Genomic DNA, 26,267 nt, shown 5'->3' on the forward strand with positions numbered 1-26,267 from the left:
TGAGGTCCCTCCTGAGCCTCCTTTTCTCAAGCTGAGCCCCCACAGCTCCCTCAGGAGTTTTCCAGTCCCTTCCCTGGACACATTCCAGCCCTTCCATCCCTTTATGGCAGGATGATCCCCAGATCTTTCCCCACCAATCCAAGGTGTCCACCATCTCCGAGCTCCCTTGAATCTCACAAGCTTGGTTTTTCCTCCAAAAGCATCCAAAGACTGTAGGAAATGTAATATTTAATATTTAAAAGCACAAGGTTAGAGAGGATGGTCTGAACAACGAGTCGTGACTGTGCCCCGAATACTCAATAAGGAAATAAAAACTCCCCTAACAGATTTTATTTACTTTATTTAAGTAATAAGTGTCATGCAAAATGTCCTGGCTTTTTCGTGCTGCAATTTGGGCCAGCCACCCTCTCTGCATCCTGGTGTCTATCCCATCCATCCCTATCCCAAAGAGCAGCACAGAGAGCATGGATGAAATTCCACCCTTAATACATCACCCTTTGTAATAAAGCACAAGATAAAAATACGTCCTCGTGCATTCCATATGCACATGCCAAGGTTTTCTTTGGGAAAGATGTTGGGAATGTTTGAGGCTTGTAGCAAAGTGGGGCTCTGCTCCCAGGGAACAGGGACAGGACAAGGGGAAATGTCCTCAGGCTGTGCCAGGGCAGGCTCAGCTGGGACAGCAGCAGCAATTTCCCCATGGAAAGGGTGCTCAGGCCCTGGAAGGGGCTCACAGCTTGGACTCGATCATCTGGGAGGGCATTTCCAACCTCAGTAATTCTGAGATTCCATGGAAATATGTCCTGCAGTATCTCAGAGGCTCCTGACAAAGAAGCTGGCCCAGCATGGTAGTTAAGGGTGAAAATGAAAGACAAAAGTTGGCACTTCTAGGAGCTCAAAATCACCATTCAGAACTTCTCTAACCACAGCTATTTTTGGTTTTAGCAGTCTCCTGACTACACTGTACAAAATCTCATTTTGCACCAGGGCCTTTCTACACCACAGAAAGCCAATTCTCTGATTGAAAACTTTAATTTCCACCTATGGCACATCACTCAATATCAAAATAAAATCAAAATTTATCACAGGTTTAGGGCTGGGACACTGGTTATCTCTAGCCCCAGGTCAGGAGAGATATTTGGAGGTGCTGGTAGGAAACAGGAATTGCCTGTGGAAAGAGGAATTGCGCTGCTGGGTGAGGTTTTGTTTGCCTGGCTGTGGGCAGGGGTGTGGGACAGGTGCAGGCCTGTTCTCCCTGCTGTTTCCTCACTTCTCCAGGAATTTTTCCCTTAAACACCACCCATTTCAGATGGGTTTAGGATTCAGGGTCTAGTGAGAGGATGTGAAAGAGAGGGGAAAAGGAAAGGGAGGAGAAGAGAGGGAAAAAGACTGGGATGAAGAAAGGTTAGATTTGGGAAAGATTAGGACAGGGAAAGATGAATGAGCTAAAAGAGAACAGGAAGAATCATGGATTTGTGTGTCCAGAGGAGGCTCCAGGATGAGCAGAGGGATGGAGCAGCTCTGCTGGCAGGAAAGGCTGGCACAGCTGGGATTGTTCACCTGCACAGGAGAAGCTTTGGGCTGAGCTCAGGGTGGCCTGGCAGGGCCTGGAGGAGCCCCAGGAAAGCTGGAGAGAGACAATTTCCAGGGATGGAGGGACAGCACACAGGGAATGGCTTCACACTGAGAGAAGGAAGGCTTATTTTGGATATTACGAAGGAATTGTTCCCTGTAATGGAAGTGAGGGGCTGGGATGGAATTCCCAGAGCAGCTGGGGCTGTCCCTGAATCCCTGGCAGTGCCCAGGGCCAGGTTGGACACTGGGGCTGGAGCAGCCTGGCACAGTGGGAGGTGTCCCTGCCATGGCAGGGGTGGCACTGGGTGGGATTTGAGGTCCCTCCAGCCCAAACATTCCATGGATCTTGTAGCCTCCCTTCAGGCATTTCCCTTTGGTCACCCCAAAGCTTCTCCTCTCCAGGTGAACAATCCCAGCTCTCCCAGCCTTTCCTCCATCCCTCTGCTCCTCCTGGTGCCTCCTCTGGAATTGCTCCAGCAGCTCTGTGTCCATCTGCCACAATGTGATGCTTGCACACGATGGAAGGAGTTTGGATTCTTTTCGCTGTTTACTTTTAAAAAGCTGCATAATTGCACACATCCAATCTGCTTTAAATGAGGACTAGGTTGCAAAATCAATACCACATAATGAGGAGCGTTATTTCTCCTTCCTCTCCTTTGCATCTGCATATGCAAAGTAGATAATTGCCCACTTTTCTTTTCCATGGGCTCTGTGCCACATTTATTTTTCAGGGTGGAGCCGCTCTGGAGCTGTGTCAGGATGACATAGTGGAGGAGGCTGCTGTCTCCAGAAGTTTTTCCACATTTGTTTCAGCAGACAGAAGATGAGCAGTGAATTTGCAGGGGATTATGTGGAAAAGGATGAGCTCTTGGGTTTAAACCAGCTGGGATGTGTTTTAGGAAGGGATTGAATCCCTCCTTCCTTACTCGGGTGGGGCTGCACGAGTCAGTTAAACCACACTTCTTGCAGGTGGCCTTGAATTTCACCCTCCCAGTTTCTGAGTGTCTGAATTGACATTTTGTGGTCTCATTGCAGAAGTGCTGAATGATCCCAGATGGAATAAATTCAATTGGTGCTACACTTGTGAAGTGCTCTGAAATGAGGAATGCAGCAGTTTCTTGAAATATTCACTTGAACTCTTCACTGTCTCAAACTCAGGAACCAGAATCTTCAACTGCAGGTAATTCCAGCCCATCTCAAACCCATCACACCCAGGAGGAAACAAAACCTGTTTATGGCTGATGGTTCTTTTCCATGGAAAGGGGAGGAAGGGGCACCTTCCTGCTGTTTATCCTGATATCCCAGAAGTGTCCTGCCCAAAAAAACCTAAACCCAGCATGGTTGGGAAAGTTGTTGTGACACGGGGTTGGATGAACTTGAAGATCCCTCCAACCCAAACATTCCATTGTTCCCTGATGAGGGAACAGCTCTAGGCAAAGGGAGACTGGGAGAAGCTGCAGGGCCACCCCAGGCACACCTTTGGTTCCTGTGTCCCATCTTCAGGCCACAACTCAATTAAATCCCAATCAGTGGCTCATTACCTCCAGTGTGAGCAGGCACTCCAGCAAACTGGGAACAGCAATAAAAGCAGAAGCCTGTAAGAGTGAAAACTAATAAAATAGATGTAATTAGGAAAGGGAAGAGAGAATTCCAGGTAGGTGTGGCTGTTCTTTAGGAGCTGAAGCAAGAAAATTGTGAGAAACAGATGTGCTCTTCCTCCAGGATGGGAAGAGGTGAGACAGGGAATGCCAAAATGATTGATGGCTTTTTCTCCTCACTCCTCAGCAAGGAGAATGAACAATGGTCCATTGAGTAACCACGGAGAACAGAGAGAGCAGAGCAGAACATTTCGGCGAGTTGGGGTTTTTCCAGTCAGCCAGACCTGGCAGAAACCAGCTGAGAGGACATGGAGGACTGACTGAATCCTAGAGGAATCCACAAGGAATCCCTTCCCACACCTGGAAAAGGGAAGAGGAGCAGGGACAGGTGCTGCAGAGTGGAAAAAAAAAAAAAACAGCTTGGGGAATGTCGGAGGAGAAAACAGCCCAACTTGAATTCCTGGAAATTTCTGGAAATAAATAATGAAACAAAGTTTTCTTTTGTGCCTGGGAAATAATGAAATGATAAGTGGAGGCCAAGAATGATTTGCCAGGAACAAATCCTGCCCAGCCAGGCTCATTTCCTCCCCTGACAAGTAGCAGCTCTTATGGACAATAGATATTGCATATCTTGACTGGAGCGAGGCTTTCAGCACAGCCTCCGCTGAGGGAACTAAAATGAAACCATTGTAAGGTGAACTCAGCTGTTTGAAACATCAAAAACCCTCCAAGAGGGATTGCTGTTGGTGTGGAAAAAGGATGGAAGGAATTCTTGCAGATGCCCTGCACTGGCTTTGTGCCATACCCCGTTTTCCTTGTTTTTTGGAGGATGAAGGATTGAGTGGGGAAGTTCTTCCAGAATTAACATCTTGATCCTTGAAGAATTGAAGAATTTTCCTTGAAGAAAAACAGCAGGATTCAGTGCAGGCGTAAACTCAGTTTTAAATAAGAATAAATCTCCCAGTGGAAGGAGCCAACAAGGCAAAAAACCTGGACAAAAATCTGTGGGGATTTTGGAAGAGCTTGAGCTCCCTGGGAATTAATGACGATGTGGGAAAGCAAGGATTGTCCTGAAATGTCTAAACAGGCTGGCTGGGACGTGTGGAGTAATCCCTGCACTCCCACTCAGCCCTGGGGAGGCCTGAAAGTGAAAAATGAACAATTCCCTTTGGTCACTGAACTCGAGAAACCCCAGTGTGGTCTCCAACTTCCTCACCAGGCCAATTAGGGAAAGCCCTGAGTGACAAAAAGGTGCTGAAAGTCTGTAAAAACGCTGACCCTGGAGGGCAATCTCAAAGCTCTGGGTTTGGTTGTTTTAATCAAGAGAAAATAGGACAGAGAAGAAACATGAGAAGAGTCTTCAAATATGTAACAGGTAGAAGGCAGCAGGAAATCTCAATGCTTGGAGGGGAGCAGGGAGCTTAAATATCCAGAATTAGAGTTTCTGCTGGATTTAAGGGAAAACTTCCTAGTTAGGGAGTTAAGGAAGCCTTGAAGGCATTGAGGGCATTAAATGCAGCTGGAAAAAGCACCACAGATTATTGGTGTGTTGGGGAAGCCCTGAGGGAAGAAGCTTTGAGACAAATGTACCTAAAAAGCTGCAGAAATAGATTTGAAAAGCTCAGGTGATATCTGGAGCTGGAGACATCCTGAGGGTGCTGTCCATGGGTGAAGCATCCCTCAGCTCCCAGGAAGTTCTTTCCAGCAACCCCAACGCAGGAAAAAAAGAGAAAATTCAGCTCTAAGATGCAAGCATTGAAAGGTTTCTGAGTCCCAGATAATTTCTTGAGGTCTCTTTGTGCCTTCGGTGATTGCAAACAGACACAGACGGTGCCAGAATGGCTGAATTTCTGCTTCAGTGCTTTCCTGCTGCAGGTGAGAAAAAGGATGTTAAGCTGTGTTGGTGCCTTGTGCAAAAATAAAAAAAAAAGACAGAGAAATAAATAACTAAACCAAGGCAGGCTGCATCGTGTGCATTTTTGGCAAGAGCAGCCTGCAATCCCATCACCTGGGAGACAACCAGGGACTGGCACTGCAGCTCTGCCAGGGAACGAGAGGTTTGGTCAGGAACCTGAGGAATGGCTTTGGTTGGATCCCTCTGCAGATATTTAGGAGGTAAAAGAGCCAAGGCAAGGAAAAGCAGCAGAGGTACAAGGAGCTGGGGAAGGGGCTGGAGCCCCAGGAGGGGCTGAGGGAGCTGGGAAGGGGCTGGAGAGTTCCTGAGGGAGCTGGGAAGGGGCTGGAGAGTTCCTGAGGGAGCTGGGAAGGGAATGGAGAGTTCCTGAGGGAGCTGGGAAGGGGCTGGAGAGTTCCTGAGGGAGCTGGGAAGGGGCTGAGCTGGAGCAAAGGAGGCTCAGGGGGACCTTGTGGCTCTCACAGCTCCTGCCAGGAGGGGACAGCCGGGGGGTCAGGCTCTGCTCCAGGAACAGGGACAGGAGGAGAGGGAACGGCCTCAGGCTGGGCCAGGGCAGGCTCAGCTGGGCCAGCAGCAGCAATTTCCCCATGGAAAGGGTGCTCAGGCCCTGGCAGGGGCTGCCCAGGGAGCTTTGCAGTGCCCATCCCTGCAGGTGTCCCCTGGAGGTGGCACTGAGTGCTCTGGGCTGGGGACAAGGTGGGCATGGGGCCCAGCTGGGACTCCCTGGGCTGGGAGGGCTTTGCCAGCCCCAGGGATTTGGGGATTCTGTGATTCTGGGAATTTGGCTGAGTTGCCACTGCAGCTCCTTCCAGAGGGCTCTGAGGTCATGCTGAGCAATCCTCCCCGTGCTGGGGATGTGATAATGGAATTCCTGCAATTAAAATGACGCCTCCCCCAGAAGCCTCTCTCTGCTTTTCCAGCTGTTTGTCCTCTTCTCTGGGCAGGAATTTGCTGCTCATAAATTGTCTTGTGCAAATAGAAGATCATGAATCAACTGATCCAATTTAATCAAGTTTAAACCTACATTTTCTCTGAGGAATCCCTAGCCCAGATTAATTTGGAAAAGTGAGTAGGTTTGATCCCTTCACCCTTAGAAAATCACACATGCAAAAGCCATGTTGCTGTTCATAGTGCTGATATCCAGCAGAAATGCTCAGAATGTGGGAAATACATGAGAAAAAAAAAAATCAAGAAAAATTATTTCTCCCTTGTTCCAGTGGATCCCACCTGTCTTCTACTTCCCTGATCATGGTGGCTCTTCCCAAATTCCAGTTTATTGAAGTGGTGAATAGTCAGCCAGGCTCTGTCTCTCTTTTCTTTTTACAGAGACAATTTCTGCAGCAGGTTTTCCTGAACATTCATTCTTTTTTTCATTCAAAAATTCTTTTTACATTCAAAAAGTGTGTCTGGGCAGAAAATGCAGATTTCAGGCATTTCTTCAGCATTTTCAGGTCTTGGAAAATCCATCTGGAGTTGTGTCTTTGCTCCAGCTCTCATGGAGCTGCTGCCCACCTGCAGGTCCCTCCATGCTCCAGGCACAGTGAGCCTGGTGCTTCCAAGAGTTCACCCCTTGTGCAGGACTTCTGATGGAACAGGAAATGTTTGGATTTTCATTTGAAGACCAATTCCATTTAAATATTCCATGATCCAGAACACCCTCAAGTGGTTTTGTCCAAGAAATCCCCAGAAAAAAAAAGCAAAAGAAACCTCCACAGGTCAGTGTAGAGATGGTGGAAATAATAGATGAGAAATCCTGGAAACACAAAATTGGAAGAGAACTTCAGGATCATCCAGTCCGCCCAGCACTACCCAGCTGGAGAAGAGTTGCAGATCCCACATCATTGATTCCACAAGATTCAGGAATTCTCTCTTGGAATGACATAAAGTGGATTCATTGAGCATCTCCTTTGCTGCTGCCAGGCAGAAAAAAATCATCCTGGGGCCAACAAAAGGCCTTGCTGTTACTTTTGGTTTCTTTATTACACGGTGACAATTCAAAATTTAAAATTTCAACTGACAAACAGGATCCCATGTTTTTCCCCAAGTCAGTGGACAGAGCTCACTGGAGTCACATTCCAAAGGAATTTAGTCCTTGCAACAATATATTAAGGAAATTGTTTGGTGCAAAGTGAATAATTTAAAATCTTGTGGATAATCCATTTACTCCTGTTCAACCTGCAGCAGATGCCACAGAATATCATCAGAAGCCTCCAACTCAGTTTGTGCTGGTGATTAATGCAGGTGTTAATTCCTCCAGCTAACATTTGTGCAAAGATACTCTGCTTTACAAAGATCAGGAGCTCAGGTGTTGGATGTCACTGATATCATCGACCTGGGGGATTAAATCACCTGGCAATTCGACCAGCTTGGAGAACTTAATCACAGTTGTTCTCAAACCATTCCAAAATTTCTGGTAATTTCTGTTCCTGCCTGGATGGGAATTGAGTAGTAAAATATCTTTTTGAGAGTGCTTCAACCCCCCCACTCAGCCAGGCTTCCAAGCTGAAAGTAAAAGGCAGGAGATTGTGCTGAACCCCCCTCCCAGATATGAAAGATTTGGGAGTTTTGGGGTTCAGGACTGAGGTCAGAGCTCACCATGGGCTGCAGCTCCTCCCAAGGGGCCTCTCCAGCCTCAGTGCCCTGATGGCACCTGAGCTTTCCCAGGAATTTGCAGGAAAGTTTCTCCAGGGCAGTGCAGGATGAGCTCTGGCTCATCTGGAAGAGGGAGAAAGCTCCAGCTCAGCCTGGAGTTTTTATTCACTGGGAAGCAACAAAGGAAAAATGCAGCAGGCAAATGTGAGTGGGTAAAAATCAGCTTCACAGAACCACAGGACAATTTGGGTTGGGAGGAGCTCAAATCCCACCCAGTGCCACCTTAAAGATCATCCAGTTCCACCCCTGCCATGGCAGGGACACCTCCCACTGTCCCTGTGTCCAGCCCCAGTGTCCAGCCTGGCCTTGGGCACTGCCAGGGATCCAGGGGCAGCCCCAGCTGCTCTGGGCACCTGTGCCAGGGCCAGAGGCTCAGCTCTTTCTGCCACACTCCAAATAAAAACTCAGAAACCTCTCTCAGGATCTTAACCTTAAAAAAAAAAAAAAGAAAAAAAAAAAATACCCACCAAAAATTATACAGCCAACAATGGAGAGCTCAGCCCCTTCCAGGGCCTAAATGGACCCCAGAAGAGCTGGAGAGGGACTGGGGACAAGGGATAAAGGGACAGGACACAGGGAATGGCTTCAGAGTAGGATCTGATGGAGTATTGGGAATTAGGGATTGTTCCCTGGCAGGGTGGGCAGGGCTGGGATGGAATTCCCAGATTCCCCTGGATCCCTGGCAGTGCCCAAGGCCAGGTTGGACACTGGGGCTGGAGCAGCCTGGCACAGTGGGAGGTGTCCCTGCCATGGTGAGGGTGGCACTGGGTAGAATTTAAAGTCCTTCCAACCCAACCCATTCCATGACTGTACAATTCCCACAGATGAAAACAATTGCCAACATCATTTCCTATTGACACCATCCCACATCCAGCACCTCTCACTCCTTAACTTCCAAGAAAATCAGGATTCCCTTTCCATTTGCAGCCCTGCTGGCCCTGCTGGGCCATTTCACAGCCAATTGCCCAGCCCAGCAGGCCTGGCAGGAGCAGGGGGTGCTGAGCCTGGCTCACCAAGGGAAGCAAGTCCCAGCCTGGCAGCAAAGCCCAGCTCTGCCAGGCGTGTCCTTGTGTGCCCAAACACTCCCACTGCGCTGCCCAGCAGGGGACAATGGCAGGGGACTGTCCCTCAGCAGGCACAGCCTGGGAGTTTTGGGGTGTCTGTGCAGGGCAGGATGGTCCTGAGGGTCCCTTGCAGGATATTCCTGCTGCTATAATTCCCTTTACGAGGTACCACAATGATCCTCAGCAGTGCATCCTGTTAAAATATTAAAATACAGATTTTCCTGACTTGTTTCAGTGGCTACAATGTCTGGAAAACATCCAAACATTTTTATTTTAGTGGAAGCTGATCCACCTGACACTGGCACTTGCAATGAGTTCAGGGCAGTTGTGGTCTCCATGCTACCGAAATTGAGGTGAAGCAGAACAAAACTCTGTGTGTTCCAAATGTGGGGATTTATCTCCCAAATTAAATAAAACAGAGAACCATTCCTGCAGGAAATACATCTGCAAAACAACCTGTGGAAAATACAGCAACATTTGCAGGGAAGCGGGAAGTCAGAGACCCCCTTGCAGAGATGGTGTGAGTGCTGATACACCAAAAAAAAAAAAAAGAGAATATTTTAGTAGTTCCCATGTCGAAATGAGATACAAAAAGTGAAACAATGACCTGTGGCATTGCTTTATGGGATGTGGAACCCTCTGTGTTGTGTAATAAGCACTTCCAAGGCTGCCAGGCAGAACAACTCGTGCTTTCCTCAGCAGAAGAACTCGGGGAGTAACAGCAACTCCTTCCTGCGTTTGGGGACTCTGCACAGTTCCGTCCCTGTCCCGACCTGGAGGATCTCCCACCATCAGCAATTCCCAGCATCACTTCTTTTGCTGGTGCCTCCCTAACGTGCCCCGTTCCCAAGTTCTCATGGCAACCCCAGAGAAAACAGAAAGTCCCCAACACCTCCCTCCCGTTCCTGGGGCAGCAAAGCCCAGGATTAACCCCTGGCAACGCTGCAGCAGCTGGCAAGGCTGGCACCTTTCCCTTGGCACCACCAGCCTGGGCACTGAGAGCCCACACCTTGTCTCCTCAGCCATGGAGGGGTGGCCACGCCAAGCCCGGGGCTGGGGCACGGGACGGGCAGCGGGCGACGTCCCCGCGGTGCCACAACCCTGCCAGGACTCGCTGTCTGTGCTGCCCCAGCCCCTCACCCCTCACCTGCCCAGGTCCCCGTGCCCACACGTGGCTGGTGACAATTGCCACGTCCCTGGCTGCCGGCACAGGGATGCAGGAGGTGCCAGGGGATGGAGTGGCAGCGCTGTCGGGGCTGGCCACGGGCATTTCCGTGGCAATGCCACCGGCTGTGCCAGGAGCTCCGGGAAGAGGCAGCGAGACACAGGCCAGACCCTCTGTGCACGGGTGACTGGGGCTGGGTGGGAATCCAGAGCATCCCCCTGGCTGCCCTGGGACCCTGGCAGGGGTCAGGAACCCCCTGGACAGAGCCCCCAGAGACACTGGCTGTGATCTCTGTCCATGGAAAAGAGTTTGCAATCTCACAGGATGAATTACCAGCTCTGAGGGTTTGATATCAGTAATAATTAAGTGTGGCACAATTGCAAAAGTAAAATTTTAGGATTCTAGATGAGGGTCCAAAGGGGACAAGCTGGAGGAAATTGGGTGTGCCTTGTCCTTTTTCTCCTTCTTCATGCCCTCCATGTCTCACTGTGGTGTTGGCATTTTTCTGTTGGTTCAGGCTGGGGACACACTGTCCAACGTAGGTGACAGATATTGGCATGTTCTTGTAAATGCAGCCCAGGGAGTTTCTGGTATTTGATGTTTGTCACATCCCACTGAGGGCAGAGCCCCACACGCTGCCCTGCAGGACAGAGCTGGGCAGGGCAGCAGAACATGTGAGAGATCAACAGAATAAACAACCTGGAAACCAGCACAGACCAATTATGGCTTCTGCTTTGGCAGCGGGGCTGACAGACAGAGACTTCCTAAATTCTGGAATCATCAATACCCCAGATTCCGACAGGGCTGCAGCCTGGGGGGGATCTGTGCCGTCACTGCCAGGCAGATGTGGCACAGCTGTGCTGGCACACACAGGGAGAGGCCTTGGAGAGGCCACAAAGATGGGGAAGGGCCTGGAAGAGCCAACAAGGAGCAGCTGAGGGAGCTTGGATCGTCCAGCTGGAGCAGAGGGAGACCCAGCAGGGGCTGCAGCTCCTCCTGAGGGCCAGCTCCCATCTCTGCTCCCTGGGAGCTGACAGGAGCTGGGCCTGGAGGGATTTAGGGTGGGTTTTAGGGAAAGGCTCTTCCCCAGAGGTGCTGGCACTGCCCAGGGAATGGGCACGGCCCCGAGGCTGCCAGAGCTGCAGGAGCCTTTGGGCAGCACTGCCAGGGATGCCCAGGCTGGGGTTGGTGGGGTCTGGGCTGGGATTGATTATCCTGCAGGTGCCTTGCAGTAGGGACCATTTTATAAATTTAAATGTATTAAAGAGAAACCATTGGGAGCTAATCCCTCCCCCCTGCCCCAAGTCCTTATTTCCTCAAGCTATTCCAAGATTCTGTGTTCCTGGAGGAGTTCTGGGCCTTATTTCATTTTCAGGACCAAGCAGGGATGGGTGGAATGAGAAGAGGGTGAAGGAGCAGCACAGACCAGGAGCTGCCACAGCTTTGGTGGCAGCATCAGCATCACCTGTGGGACTGCAGCACCACGGGAATTTTGGTTTTTGGTGGCTTGAACTGAGGTGGAGCCGTGTTCCACCTGCTGCAAGGGTGGTCAGGATGCTGCAGGTGATGAGCACACAGTGTAACAGCAACGAAGAAATCAGAATTTCATTTCCTGCAAGAAGCAGCAGCTCTGGCCTGTTTGCTGATGGGCTCTGAGAGTCACACTGGAAACAGCAGGAAAATTGCCCTTAGAAATCCACAGGAAGCAACAAATGCCCTTTAGCAGAGGGCTAAGATAAAATTTATCCTTTTTCAGCTTCCATTCCTGGGCTTGTCACATGAAATCTGAACACTGACCAGTGTGAAAATGCCAAAGAAACTGGAATGCTTGAAGTTTGCTATCTAGCCTGTCTTTTTTTTTTTTTTTTAAAAAGGGCTTTTACCACTTTGTAGCCCTGCCAAAATAAATAATTAACAATAATGAAATTGTTCCATATCACATAAACAACGGCCCCAGGCCTCACTTTTTGGTGGATGACTTATATCTATCGTTTCCTTTGGCAGGGAGAGAAACAGCTCTGGCTCTATCTCGAGATAAAATTATAAACACAAATATCACACAGCAAAGGGCACTCCAAGTTTTGAAGTCCTGCAAGGCTCAATCCCAGGTTTGTTTCTTTGTTTTGTTTTGTTTTGTTTTTTCCATAATATCACCTCACCCAGGGGAAACTGTTCCAGTTGCAGCAGATTCCCTTTGATTTCCCAAATTTAGTGGGCAACACACAATGGCTGAAGCCTGGGAGAATCCAAGCTGGACATTTTTTATGTTGTGTCACATCCAAAGATCCCTCCACAGACGATCCTGGAACAACCCACCTCTCCAGAAAATACTGTTTTCTCCAGAAAATACTGTTTTCTCTTTGTCCCCAGCCCGGCTCCAGCTGTTCTCCCCCCTGGAGAACGATCCTTGAGTTTCTTGCTCTCCAGCTGCCCTTCCACACCACAAATCCCTTTTGTGCAGGACCCAGGAATGGGAGAAGGAGGACCAATATTTGTAATTATGTAACTTGGCACCACCTGCTCTGAGAGCAGCGTCTGGAGCGAGGAGAAAGCGAAAACCCCTTTGTTCAGTGGAATTTTCCTCCGTGCATTTGTCGGATTTGCAGGGGCCAAGTTCTTGGAGGTGAACTGGAAAAGAGGCAATAAATTCTGACAGCCCAGCAGGGCAAAGGGATCCTGGGCTGGAGCAGGACAAGGGAGGGAATTCTGCCCTGCTCAGGTGAGAGCTCACCTGCAGAGCTGCCCCACCACAGCAGGAGCTGCAGAGAGCCCAGAGGAGCCCCGGGGCTGCTCCAGGGCTGGAGCCCCTCTGGAGCCAGCCTGGCAGAGCTGGGAATGTTCACCTGGAGAGGAGAAGCTCCAGGGAGAGCTCAGAGCCCTGCCAGGGCCTGGAGGGGCTCCAGGAGAGCTGCAGAGGGACTGGGGACAAGGATGGAGGAACAGGAGCCAGGGAATGGCTCCCACTGCCAGAGGGCAGGGCTGGGTGGGAGATTGGGAATTGGGAATTGTTCCCTGGCAGGGTGGGCAGGGCTGGGATGGAATTCCCAGATTCCCCTGGATCCCTGGCAGTGCCCAAGGCCAGGTTGGACACTGGGGCTGGAGCAGCCTGGGACAGTGGGAGGTGTCCCTGCCGTGGCAGGGGTGGCACTGGGTGGGATTTGAGGTCCCATCCCACCCAAAGCACTCCATGATTCATGACCTGGGAAGCCCAGGGATGGACAAGCTGGTGGAAAGGCAGAGTTAAAGAATGGAGTTTCCTCCTCTTCCCTGTTTGCTGAACTTACTGTGGTCCCAGCAGGAGGAACCTTTCTCTGGCAGAGCCCTTTCCATCCCAAACTTCTAAAGTTTAATGGCATTTTCATAGAATCATGGAATCCCAACCCATTTGGGTTGGGAGGGACCTAAAAGTTCATTTCAGCCCAGCCCTGCCATGGGGACACCTCCCACTGTCCCAGGCTGCTCCAGCCCCAGTGTCCAGCCTGGCCTTGGGCACTGCCAGCGATCCAGGGGCAGCCACAGCTCCTCACCCCCACCACGTCTCTGCCCACCCCGAAGGAAAAAGGAAGGAAAAAGGGCTGTGGAAGAGGAAAATGGAAGAGACTTCTGAATTCCATGAGGGCTTTTGCACGAGCAAGCAAATGTGATAATGGGAGAAAATGAGAGGCTTTTCCTGGCTGGATAAGCACGAGAGGTTTCAGAGGGAGAAATCCTGCTCTCAGGACTCACTCCCAGTATTTTCATATGGATTTGTCCTTCAGAGATGGATTATACAACTTTTCTTATTACAGGAATGGGAAGATTAAAGATTCCAAACGCTCTGTACTTTGGAGTTGTCGTAATAAATGTGCCAGGAATCTGGAGAGATTTCCAAAATGCATTTTAATCCATAATAGGCTGGAAGTTGTGCACTGTAAGCAATTTTCATTGTTAGATGGAAGTAAATATAAATTTCTGGAGAATCTGAAAATCCTGTTCCACCCAGCAGCTCTCAGAGCATTTCAATCCTGTGTACACAGGCATTTGGAAGGGAGGGAGGCAAAAAAGCTGTGACAAACCACCACTTAATGACACATTTGCCAAATGGAGCTGGTGGTTTGCATGCACAAAAGCTCTTCCTGCACCTCCTGAAGTGCACAAACAGCCTTTCTCTATGCAAACCACCTCTGCAGGATGTCCCCACCTCTATCCAGGATGGTGCAAGGGCAGGGAGAGATGGAAAATTCACATTTGCAATTGTAGGGGCCAAGCTGAGGTCCATTCATTCAAAGTTAGCTTTCAGCTCCTCATTTAAATACATATTTTATATTTATATTTTTATAGATTTAAATGCACTAAAGAGAAGCCATTGGGAGCTAATCTCTCTCCCCTGCCCCAAATCCTTATTTCAGGCTCTCCCAACTGTGTTAGATGTGAAAGGTCTGAGCAGGGAGCGTTATCAGAGTGCCCAGGGATGAGTCATGGAGCAGATTCCCATTGCTGCCTGTGGACAGAGCACTGGGAACACAAAAGGCTGGGAGGAGGAGGAGGAGGGACAGCACTGCAGCAGCCCCCAGCTCCTGGGAGGCTGGAGGTGGAGCTGGCGGTGAGAACTGCAGGAATTGTTTCCATCACATGGTTAATGACTCAGCAGCCTTAGCCCAAAATATTTATTTTTTTTCTCCTCTCCACCAGCTCGTCTATGGAAAGGAATGGGGGCACTGGGAGAGGGGAGGGAGGCTGGCTGAGCATCACACGGATTTTCCACTCTGGATCTGCCATCTCCAGGGCTGGAGCACCTGGGCTGTGACACCCCCAGAGAGATTCCAGCTGGATTCGGTGCCCGGAACCGTCTGGAGTTTTGGGCACCTCAACAGAAAATGGGTTCAGATAAAGCTCCTGAGGAGTGTACAAAGGAGGGGCACAGGATGGGGAAGGGTCTGGTTTGGACAGCACACCCAGGGATGCACAGGGGGGATTGTTGGGTGTCTGTGCAGGGCCAGGGTTTGGATCAATGATCCCTCTGGGTCCTTCCAGCTCAGGAGATTCCAGGATTCTAAGCTTGCATCAAGGCCTTCTGTCAATAAATGCACCTTTTTCATCCCCAGCACAAGGGATTGACCCTCCAGGAGCTGTGCTGGGGTGCAGCTGGAACCCCAGCAGCGAGGAGAGCCCTGAGCACACCATCCCTGCATTCCCAAATTCTGCCCTGCCAGCCCTGGGAGCAGCCAGGAGGGGACAGGGAGGAAGCCTGGTCCCCTCAGGCCGTGCTGAGGCTGCTGCTGAGCTGCCTCTGCTCCTCCTGCTCCCAGAGCAAGAACTGAGAGGATTTGCAGTTTTGTTTTAAGCCAAGCTCAAGCACTCCCAGGGCTGGCTTGTGCACAGCCCCTGCGAACTCTGCCCCTCCCTGGCTTGGGTTATGTCCCTGGGACCCCAAATCCCAAATCCCTCCACTTCCAGCCTGGCTTCCCCGCACAGAACTCCAGCAGAGCGCTCACTTCCCGTGTTTTTCCTGATGGTGAAAAGTGTTCGTGGGGAGTTTGGTGCCAGCCTGGCCCCCTGGATTCTGTCCTAAAGGCACCCACAGCCCTGAGCAGAGGAGCTGCTGATGGGAGCTCCAGGCTGGGAGGTCACAGATTCCTTCCCAATTCCTTCCCAGTCTGGGCAAGCCCAGCCCTGAGAGGACACTCAGCAGTGTCCCTGCAGCCTTGGGGACTCCAAACTGGAAGGAGCTGCAGTGGCAACTCAGCCAATTTCCCAGAATTAGAGAATCCCCAAATCCCCGGGGCTGGCAAAGCCCTCCCAGCCCAGGGAGTCCCAGCTGGGCCCCATGCCCACCTTGTCCCCAGCCCAGAGCACTCAGTGCCACCTCCAGGGCACACCTGCAGGGATGGGCACTGCAAAGCTCCCTGGGCAGCCCCTGCCAGGGCCTGAGCACCCTTTCCATGGGGAAATTGCTGCTGCTGTCCCAGCTGAGCCTGCCCTGGCCCAGCCTGAGGCCGTTCCCTCTCCTCCTGTCCCTGTTCCCTGGAGCAGAGCCCGACCCCCCGGCTGTCCCCTCCTGGCAGGAGCTGTGAGAGCCACAAGGTCCCCCTGAGCCTCCTTTGCTCCAGCTCAGCCCCTTCCCAGCTCCCTCAGGAACTCTCCAGCCCCTTCCCAGCTCCCTCAGGGACTCTCCAGCCCCTTCCCAGCTCCTCAGGAACTCTCCATTCCCTTCCCAGCTCCCTCAGGAACTCTCCATTCCCTTCCCAGCTCCCTCAGGAACTCTCCAGCCCCTTCCCAGCTCCCTCAGGAACTCTCCAGCCCCTTCCCAGCTCCCTCAGGGACTCTCCAGCCCCTTCCCAGCTCCTCAGGAACTCTCCATTCCCTTCCCAGCTCCCTCAGGAACTCTCCATTCCCTTCCCAGCTCCCTCAGGAACTCTCCAGCCTCTTCCCAGCTCCCTCAGGAATTCTCCAGCCCCTTCCCAGCTCCGTTCCCTGCCCTGGACACGCTCCAGCCCCTTCAGGTCTCTCCTGCAGGACCAGAACCGGGCACAGCCCTCAAGGGACAATCCCTGCCCTGCTAAGGACACACATCTGACACCAGAAATGCCCCACTGGCTGGTTTTTAGGTGCCAGGAGCTGCCTCGGAGCACAGGCTGCTCCCAGCAGGACCTCGTAGGGAGGAGCAGAGTCTGGCTGGGCCCTGAGGCTGCAGGAAGGGTCAGCACTTCTCACTCAGCATCTCCACCATCTGTGCTGCCCTGCCCTCTTTCTCAGGGGGCAGCCAACGCCACAGCCCAGCTCTTAATTTAGACCCCAAATGTTATTTATGAGTTCATCATCCCAGATGGACTCGGTCCCAGCAATCTCTGCTATCAAAGACTTGTAAAAGCCTCAGTTTTACAAATTACAGTTCTACAAATTGAGATGAATCACTGCTTCCCCTCGCTGCCTATTTGTGTTCCCTATTCCCTGCTTGTAGGCAGGTGCTCCACAGCTCAGGTGCACACCCAAGGTGTTGGAAGAGTCCCTTTGAACTCACAGCTAGGCTGGTATGAAATGAGAAAATTAAAATTTGCTGAAGTTTGTCACTTCCACTCACCTTGCCTATCAAAGGGAAACATCCCAGAGAGACTAAAACCACGATCAGCCAAGTGATCTGACACCATCCCAGAATCATCAGGGTGGGAAGAGCCCTTCAGGCTCTGCCAGTGCCACCCCAGCACCACCAGCATCACCCCAAACCCTGTCCCTAAGTGCCACTTCCCTGATGAGGGGTGTTGGTATTTGCAATAAGAGTGAGAAGTTCCAGGAGCAGCAGCCACCCTGCAGCCCTTCAAGCAGGGCTCACTCCAGCCTGGCTTTCTGCTGGGTGGGTGACACTCTGAGGACTCCTTTGGTCCCAAATTGAAATCCCAGGTATCTCAGAGACCCATGGAATAGTTTGGGTTGGAAGGACCTCAAATCCCACCCAGTGCCACCCAGCCATGGCAGGGACACCTCCCACTGTCCCAGGCTGCTCCAGCCCCAGGGTCCAACCTGGCCTTGGGCACTGCCAGGGATCCAGGGGAATCTGGGAATTCCATCCCAGCCCTGCCCACCCTGCCAGGGAACAATTCCCAATTCCCAATCTCCCACCCAGCCCTGCCCTCTGGAGCCACTCCCTGTGTCCTGTCCCTCCAGGATTTGTGGTGGAGTTTGAGCTGTCTGGGAATCCCTGGATGAATTGTTCCCATCCCATTGTCCATTTTCCATTCTCCATCCATTCCATGCTCAATCTGAACACGACCCCTCAGAAATGAGACATCCTAAACCCCAGGTCACTCTTGGAAAGACAATCCCAGGCTGGGGAATCCTGAGGAACACGAGGAGCAGAAGCTGTCCTGAACGATGACACTCACACAGACCTGGTGGCACAGACCACGACAGGGCCACCAGCAGCTCTAACAAAGAATGGCCAGATTCTGGTTTTTATGGGTCAAATTTGGGGAAGTGAAAGGAAGAACTGATCAATTCCATGAAGAAGGGATTTGTCCTTCCTTGAACCCAAAGTTTGGAGCGTGTGAAAGATTAGCAGGAGGGTTTGCCATGGGCCATTTGCTGCAAACCTCTCTGCAAACTTCCTGAAATAAAAGAGCACATTGCAGCTCCTGGGCAGGAGCCTTGGGGCACATGAGAACATAACCAAGGAATAATTGACCCCAAACATGAACTACGTGCAGAAATAACACTGCTCATTGCTTTATTGACTCGAGCAGAAGAGATTCTGGAGGCACAAATTCTCCTGCATTTGTTAAGCAGCACCTCCAGGAGACCTCAGAGATCTCATGATTATTCTCTGCTCCAAGCATAAAACTCGGGGATGTTTTATGGATAAAATTACCTGGGTGCTGGGGCTAAAAGATGCTTTACCTGCAGCAGAGGTATCTCAGAGAATTAACCCTGACCACAGTGAAATGGAGAAGAAATTCATGCATTAAAATTCCTCGGAGAAGGAATGGCAGAGCCTGTGTTAACAAGCCCAGAGGAGCCCAGGGAAATGGGAAAGCTGCTCCCAGCCTTACAAGATCAGACACAACAGGTTGCTGATTTAACAAGCTGCACTAATGCAGGATTTCTTGGCTGGTTTTCCCCCTTAAGGAGGAAATCCCCCCAATTTTAGTTCCTTGCTAATTTTGATGCCTCGCACTCATTTTGCTGGATTTACCACACGCTCATTCCCGAGGTATTTATTTATTTGTGTGTGACCAATCTGTTGTCACGGTGCACAGGATTCTGAACACCCCCAGCATGGATTACAGGAGTTCTTGGATCTTGAAATGCTCAGGAGAGGCTGAGGGAGCTGGGACTGCTCAGCTTGGGGAGAAGCCCCAGCTGAGAGGGGCCTGAGCCCTGTGTGTCCCTGTGTGTCCCTGTGTGTCCCTGTCTGTCCATGTCTGTCTGTCCTTGTGTGCAGGAGGTCAGAGCAGGGCCCAAGGGACTGGAATTAGAGCTGGGATGTGGGGCTGGAATTAGAGCTGGGATGAGGGGCTGGAATTAGAGCTGGGCTGTGGGGCTGGAATTAGAGCTGGGATGTGGCTGGAATTAGTGTTGGATATTCAGGAAAAAAATGCTGTGGCTCCTGAGCTGGAAGCCAGGCAGGCCCATTTCCTCTGTCCCCAGGTGTTTCCAAAGACACATCAAAAAGTGACTTGGAAGAACCAGAGGACACAGTCTCAAGCTGGGCCAGGGGAAATACAGGTTGGATATTAGGAAAAAGTTTTTTACAGAAATGGTGACAAAGTTCTGGAGTGGCTGCCCAGGGAGGTGGTGGAGTCACCACCCCTGGGTGTGTTTAACCAAGCCTGGATGTGGCACTGGGTGCCAGGGCTGGGTTGAGGTGCTGGGGCTGGGTTGGACTTGATGATCCTGAAGGTCTCTTCCAACCCAGTGATTCTGGGAATTCTGTGACTCTGTGAATTCTGTGATGCTGTGACTCTGTGACTCTGATTCTGTGACTCCATTACTCTGTGATTCTCTGAATCACGACTGCCCTGCAAGTCCATCCATGTCCAGGTGTGAAAATGGGAGCAGAAAACAACCCTGGAGCTGGAAAAATTCCCGTGGTCCCAGTGAGCTCCTTTGGCTTCCTCTGCACATTGGAGCTGAGATTTCCAGGTGCCCTTGGCCCCACTATCAGTGAGATAACTCTGCCCTGTCCTGGCTTCTCCACAGTCACAGGGCCAGTCCTGCCTCTGCACTGTGGAATCCTCGTGGAGAGGGATGAGGGGAAAACGGGCAGCAGGAGGTGGAGGGTGGGATTTTCTGCTCCTCAGCAGGGAAAGGGTTGAAACAGAGAGGAGCAAAAGGGGGTCAGGGAGCAACAGGAAGAGGGAACAGCAGCGGGAGGCAGGAGTGAATCTAATAGGAATTAGATTTATTGAGAATTTGTTCATTCATTCACCAGGTGACAGCAGCTCAGCCCATGGGTTTGGGTCTGGAGGGACAGGAGCCAGAGAATGGCTCCCACTGCCAGAGGGCAGGGCTGGGTGGGAGATTGGGATTTGGGAATTGTTCCCTGGCAGGGTGGGCAGGGCTGGGATGGAATTCCCAGATTCCCCTGGATCCCTGGCAGTGCCCAAGGCCAGGTTGGACACTGGGGCTGGAGCAGCCTGGCACAGTGGGAGGTGTCCCTGCCATGGCAGGGGTGGCACTGGGTGGGATTTGAGGTCCCATCCCACCCAAAGCATTCCATGATTCATGACCCCGTGCTCACTGCAGCCCTGCACACCCACGCCTCAGCACGGGGACTTTTGGCTTGCACAGGGATTTCATCCATGGACTGGAAATTGTGGGGAATTCTGGGCCTCCCCTGGAAGGGATCAGGGCCTGGATCAGCTGCCCGAGCTGAGAGGGATTCCCCTGCAGGTGCCCACGATCCAGGTGTGCAGCAGGCAGCCAAAGCCACCCAGAAGGGAGACCTTGATCTCCCCTGGATCTCCTGGATCTTTTGGAAAGCTTCCCAGGTTTCCAAAACCTGGAAGAGGTTTTGGTGTCCAGAGCTCAGTGGGTATTTCACAGCCCCTGTCTCAGCTGACCAGGGCAATTCTGGGCAGAAGGGGAATGCCTTGGCTTGGAGGGGACCTTAAGGACCACCACACAAAACCCTTTGATCTGCCCTCGCTGCTTCCAGCCCTCCCAGTACCTCCTGGGGAATATGAGGGAAAACCCCTTCTCTTCTGTGGGAAAGCAGCTGCTTTTTCTACCACAAGAAGTAAATTTTGGGTTGGATAAGGTGAGGAATAGCCCATCAGGGGATGCTCCTCTGACAGGCCCAGCAGAGGGGAACAGCTGAATTTTCAGGATATAATCTTTCCCTGGGTCACTGGCTATGGAAATGCCTTCAGTTTCATTTCTAAGCCAAGGGGGGAAGACCTGGCCTTGGAATTCAAGTCACTCCTGGTTCAGAATCCAAAAACCCCAAGATGTAAAAGCTGGGAAGAAAGGATCCCTGAAAAGTATCCCTTGGGATTTGCATCTGTCTGGGGATAGTGACCCTGCTGGCCAGCAAACATGTTTGGGGTTTGGTCAACACTCCACATTCACATCCAGGACAAGTGGAGTTCAAATTCTTCCCAACAGACTAATTAGGCAAAATATTTAGAAACGCTGCAATTCCAGTCGTGCTTTTGCCATAACATTTGGAGAAACAATGATGCTTTCATATAGTGAGAGCCTCTGAGGCTAGGCAAACACAAATTTTGTGTCCTCTGTGGACAGAAAATTGTACTCAGGTTTAAGACCTCTAATGGCAGAAATTCCTGATGCACCCATGCACCCAAATTTTGCTCACTGGGCACACCTGAGAAGCTTTTAATTGGGTTCAGGAGGGCTTGGACTGTTCAATAAAAGGAGAATATTGTTTACAGCAGGAGCAGGGAGCTAATCAGACAGAATCTTCTCTGCCAGAGCAGGCAATGTATATTTACAGAGCTTTTGTAGCTCCTTTGTTGTGCATTCCTTCCACACACCAGCACAGAAAGATCATGTTCACAGCAGCGCCTGCTGCGAGGTGTCAGATTGCCCTCGGATTTTTCCAAATAATTAAAAACTAAAAGGAAGGAGAAGCGAGGCAATCCTGGAAATGGGAAACAAACTCTCCCGTTTTCATCAGGCTGCGAGGAAACCTGTGAAAAATGCAGTGTGTCTGTGCCACAGAATGTGCTCCTGCTTTTCCCTTCAGCGGAGCGTGTCGTGATGAAGCCATGGCTGCGTCACCAGCGGCGTGCCTGAGAGAGCAGCCAGCCACTTCCAAAGGGTAGGAAAAGCAAATGCCCAAGAGTTTATGGAGTGACAGAGCCAATTCTTCTCCTGATTTATTGAACCTCCAGTTGGAGCACTCCGAATCCCCTTCTGCCAAGCGATGTCGTTGGAATGCCGGGTTATTTTCTCATGCGAAAAACCAAAAAGAAGGAGAAGAAAAGAACAACCCTTGGAACTCCTCTTGTCAGGCTGCAGCAAGCCCAGTGTGTTTCTTAGAGTGGCTCTTCTGCCAGTGGTTTTTAAAGCACGAAGGTGGTTTGGTTTGGGTTTTTTGGAAATAAAAACAATGGATTATGTAGGGCCAGGCAGGTGAGGCAGCATCCAGGGCAGCCTGGGCTCCTCCTCCTCCTCCTCCCCTGCCTTCCCCGAGTTCCTAATCCTGTAAACACCTTAAAGCAGAGCTGGCTCCTGCCCTTGGTGCTATCAAGTGGGAAGGCATTTTATTTTTTCTGGAATGAAAGAGCCAATTTATGCCCTTTTATGGACCAGAGGAGGACTCGCTGCAGTGGAAACTTTTCTGCAATAAAGGTTCCCTTGTTTATGAGCCCTTTGTGTGGCACCCGTGGGACCACTCGGTGCTCTCAGGAATCTCCTGCAGGCTCTGCTAAGGAGATCAGACAGTCTCATTCCTTCTCCCTTCTGGGTTTTCCAACACTTTTTGGCTGCCATCAGCTGATGGATAAACCGAGTTTGTTCCATATGGGGAATCCCAGGATGGTTTGGGTGGGAAGGGACCTTAAAGCCCATCCAGTGCCACCCCTGCCGTGGCAGGGACACCTCCCATTGTCCCAGGCTGCTCCCAGCCCCATCCAAGCTGCTCTTGGACACTTCCAGGGATGGGGCAGCCAAAGCTTCTCTCTGCCAGCACCTCCCCACCCTCACAGAGAAGAATTGACCCCCAAACCCCAGCTAACCCTGCCTTCTTCCACCTTAAACCCATTCCCTGGTCTTACCCCATGCCCTTGTCCAAAGTCCCTCTCCAAATTTGCCCCCCAAAAGTCTGAGGTAACCAGAAAAGCCACCATTCCCAGTAGCAGTTCTGCTCTCTGTTCAAACCAGTTCCACCAGTAAAAAAAAAAGCATGTTTGTGCATAAATCAGCCCTGCCAGACCCAGATGCTTGCTGCCTTTTCCATTTTGAAATGCTGGTTTTGTTTGTGATTTCCAAAAAGCTGCTTTCACCTCCGAGTGAAAGACCAATATGACAAAAAAAAAAAAAAAAAAAAAAAGAGTGAAAAGCTTTACCAGGGTTACAACAAAGCCACAGAACTCGCTTATATCTCCAGTTAAAAAATGACTGAGAGGGGAAAAAAAAAGAGACAAAATATCTGAGAGGGAACAAAGAGACCAAATATTGCGGTGGTGTGTTTTTCTTTCATTTGATATTTGTTTAATATCTGTTTCCCCCCCCAACCCCCCTTTCCCTGCCCCTTTCCCTAGAACCTTCCCTGTCATTCATTCTAGCCCCCTCCTCAGCTTCCAGATGTTAGTTCTGCCCTAAACTCCTCCCCTGCTATTCCCTCATTGGTTACTGTTCCTACACCCGTCCTCCTGAGTTCTGTATAAAACCTTTGCCCCCCCGCCCGCCGGGGTCTTGGGGCTCATGGAATAAAACCATCTCGTTCCCCCCCCAAGTCCTGTGTCGCCTTCGTCTGTCCCTGCGCGCCACGAACTGAAACTGCAGAGCTTGCGGGGGAAAGCGGCCGCCCGTTCTCTTCCCTCACCGCCCAGCACGGCTCGGAGTGCCGCGGCGAGGAGCGCATGCCGCGCCTCAACATATGGTAGCGAGAGGATGGTTCCCTCCTTCGTCTTGTAGAAAAAACGGGCAAATTCGTGGGGGCGCCCGCCTCACAGAAGAAGAAGGAGGGAAGAGGAACATCTACGGCCGTAAAAGCTCTGCCTGATGCTAAGAGGAGCTGAGCGCCGAGCGAAAAACTGACGCTCCGGGACCCTCTTTGTTCTCGCCATCTTCCCGCCCGGGAGCAGCCGCGCTGCACGGGCAGCCGGGCTGCAGAGCTTTTTGGCGGGCAGACTTACCCGAGGACACAGAGAGCGGTTTTGGCAGCGGCTCGGGGGAGCCTGAAGAGGGGCTGACCGAGAAGAGGTTCATTCCTCGGTCAGCATCTGCAGCGAGACCACCGGAGGCTGATAGTGGCCGAAACCAAGGCTTCGGGGACGAGTCTTGGTTTAACGGGAACACCCAGGCTTCCGGAAGGGCCAAAACCGGGAAGGAACATCCCCAGTTTTTAGCGCGACTTTTCCATCGAGTCGAGGAGAAGATTCAAGCCATCTCCGTCCGAGCCTGCAAGGTAAGGTAGGCTACACGGGGTGGGGGTCGCCCCGACGGGCGGCTGGGTCTGCCACCTTTTTTTTCTCGCGTTTTAACCCCCGTCTGCGCCCAGACTGGGGCTGTAGCCTTGCATGTCCTTGGCAAGCGGGTGGGTTTTCTTTTTCTGGGGGAAGCTAGCACTGAGTGCTATCCTTCGCCTAGTCTTCTGTGGGGACCTAGATTAGATCGCTTTTTCTTCTCCTCGAAAAAGTTGTCTTCTCTATCCTCCCCTCCCCATTCTGGGCTGGACGGAGGGGGTAGAAAAGACACCAGTAGGGATCAGCTAAGAAGACGACACGTTAGCTATAGGAGAGTTGTTAAAAGGGGCCCTTTACACCCACGCATTGCGCCGACATCCAGCTGCGTCGGGCGGCCCCCCCCCCCTCCTATAAATTTCCCCTTTTTGCTTCTGTGAAGCTCCCTATATCCCCATCCCCTCGGACTTTCCTAAAACCCTTTCCTATCCTCCCTTGGGGATTGCTGTGGCCGAGCCGCCCCAAGTGCCCTGCCGGACACTGCTCAGGCCAAGTGCAGTGTATCTGGCACCCCCTCTCAAGATGGCGCTGGCCACGCCACTCGGGACCCGCTTTCCCGCCTTGACCCTTCTTTTCCGCCCCTGGCTTCCCGCCAGTCCCATTTCTCCCCCAATAGCCCTGCACCGTCCCTGCACGAGGCTAGTCCCTGTTGTGGGGAGGCGGGGTTGGATATTCCCCATCCTTCTTCGGGCTCGTCCTCCGGGGGGAGGGTCGGGAGGGATCTTCTCCCGAGGAAATGGAGCCGAAACCCGGGACTGAGGATCCGTCATTTTGTCTTCCCCCTGAAATGGCGGCGCCCCGGTCCACCCCTTACCGATACCCCCTGTTAATCATGGCAATCACTAATTAAGTGATTGTCTGATTCCCCGATCCTATTCCTTAATGTACCCTACCCAATACTCCTTTTTATTTAACTACGAATTCCTCTTTTTGCTTTTGATTATTTTTGAATAATCTGTTTGTTGAGTTATATTTTATAGAAAAAAAAAAAAATCATCCCAGTTAATTATTACTCAAGATATTATGCCCACCTCTCAAACGGACATTCAAATTGAACAAACCACATCGCTATCCGCTGACTCTGCTTTAAAACAAGCGCCGTTATCCGCTGACTCTGCTTTAAGAATTTAAGAAGCTGAACATCGCAAACGCCGCGACGCAGCAAATTCTAAATCAGATGAAGTCACAAATCCTGCTGTGCTTTGTACCCTTAATTTGGACTCTCATTTAAGACAATTTTATATACTCCAAATGAAGTTTTTATATGTTTCATATGTTATAATCACAATTAGTTTATCATTTTTTAATGTCTTTCAATTTATGTTTTTTTAATAATATGTAATGTTACAATTTGATTTTATATTAAGTTGTTTTGTTATAATTATAATTAATTCAGTCTTTTCTGATATTTTTTAACTTAAAGGCTGTGTTTAACCATTATTGCTACAGGAATCACTCAGCTACTATATCGCTTCAGGCTTGCTGCATTGCTGCGAAATTTAAAAATTTATTAGTTATATTTAGTTGATCTTTTATTATATTTAATTCCAATAATTCCATTTAATTATTTTATTCAAATTAGATAGTTATAATTTTAATCATTCTAATTAAATTTTTTAGTTTAATTTCTGTCAATTATTTCATTCTATTTCAATTATTTACATTATTTACATTATTTTAAATTGTTACTCAGAACAGCAAAACAGCAAGTTTTGTGCAGTCTTGTGTCTAATTTAAGCTGTTACTACTCTTCCTGCCCTATAAATGCAATAATGTGTCTTTCATGTCCTTTAAATAATTTACAATGTTATCATATGATTTTATATTATTTGCATGTTTTATTAATTTGCTTAAACCACAAAATTCTCCTTCTTTTTGTAAAGTAAAAGAGGGAGATGCGGTGGTGTGTTTTTCTTTCATTTGATATTTGTTTAATATCTGTTTCCCCCCCCAACCCCCCTTTCCCTGCCCCTTTCCCTAGAACCTTCCCTGTCATTCATTCTAGCCCCCTCCTCAGCTTCCAGATGTTAGTTCTGCCCTAAACTCCTCCCCTGCTATTCCCTCATTGGTTACTGTTCCTACACCCGTCCTCCTGAGTTCTGTATAAAACCTTTGCCCCCCCGCCCGCCGGGGTCTTGGGGCTCATGGAATAAAACCATCTCGTTCCCCCCCCAA

The 26,267-nt window shown here is 50.6% G+C and overlaps 1 long non-coding RNA gene across 3 annotated transcripts in view; it reads left to right on the forward strand.

Moving 5' to 3' along the window:
* Positions 1-26,267, forward strand: part of LOC146768858 (uncharacterized) — a 128,647-nt gene extending 102,380 nt beyond the window's left edge. The window contains exons 2-4 of one of the 3 annotated variants that reach the window (XR_014950098.1): positions 1,812-2,755; positions 3,361-12,077; positions 12,182-26,267. This is a non-coding gene — a long non-coding RNA (uncharacterized LOC146768858). Of the gene's footprint in view, positions 1-1,811; positions 2,756-3,360 lie in introns of all 3 variants that reach the window. The other 2 variants (XR_014950097.1, XR_014950096.1) reach the window with 2 other exon arrangements.

Source organism: Lonchura striata, chromosome 1, assembly GCF_050655825.1.
Source record: "Lonchura striata isolate lonStrDom1 chromosome 1, ASM5065582v1, whole genome shotgun sequence".
In the NCBI taxonomy this organism is placed as follows: domain Eukaryota; kingdom Metazoa; phylum Chordata; class Aves; order Passeriformes; family Estrildidae; genus Lonchura; species Lonchura striata.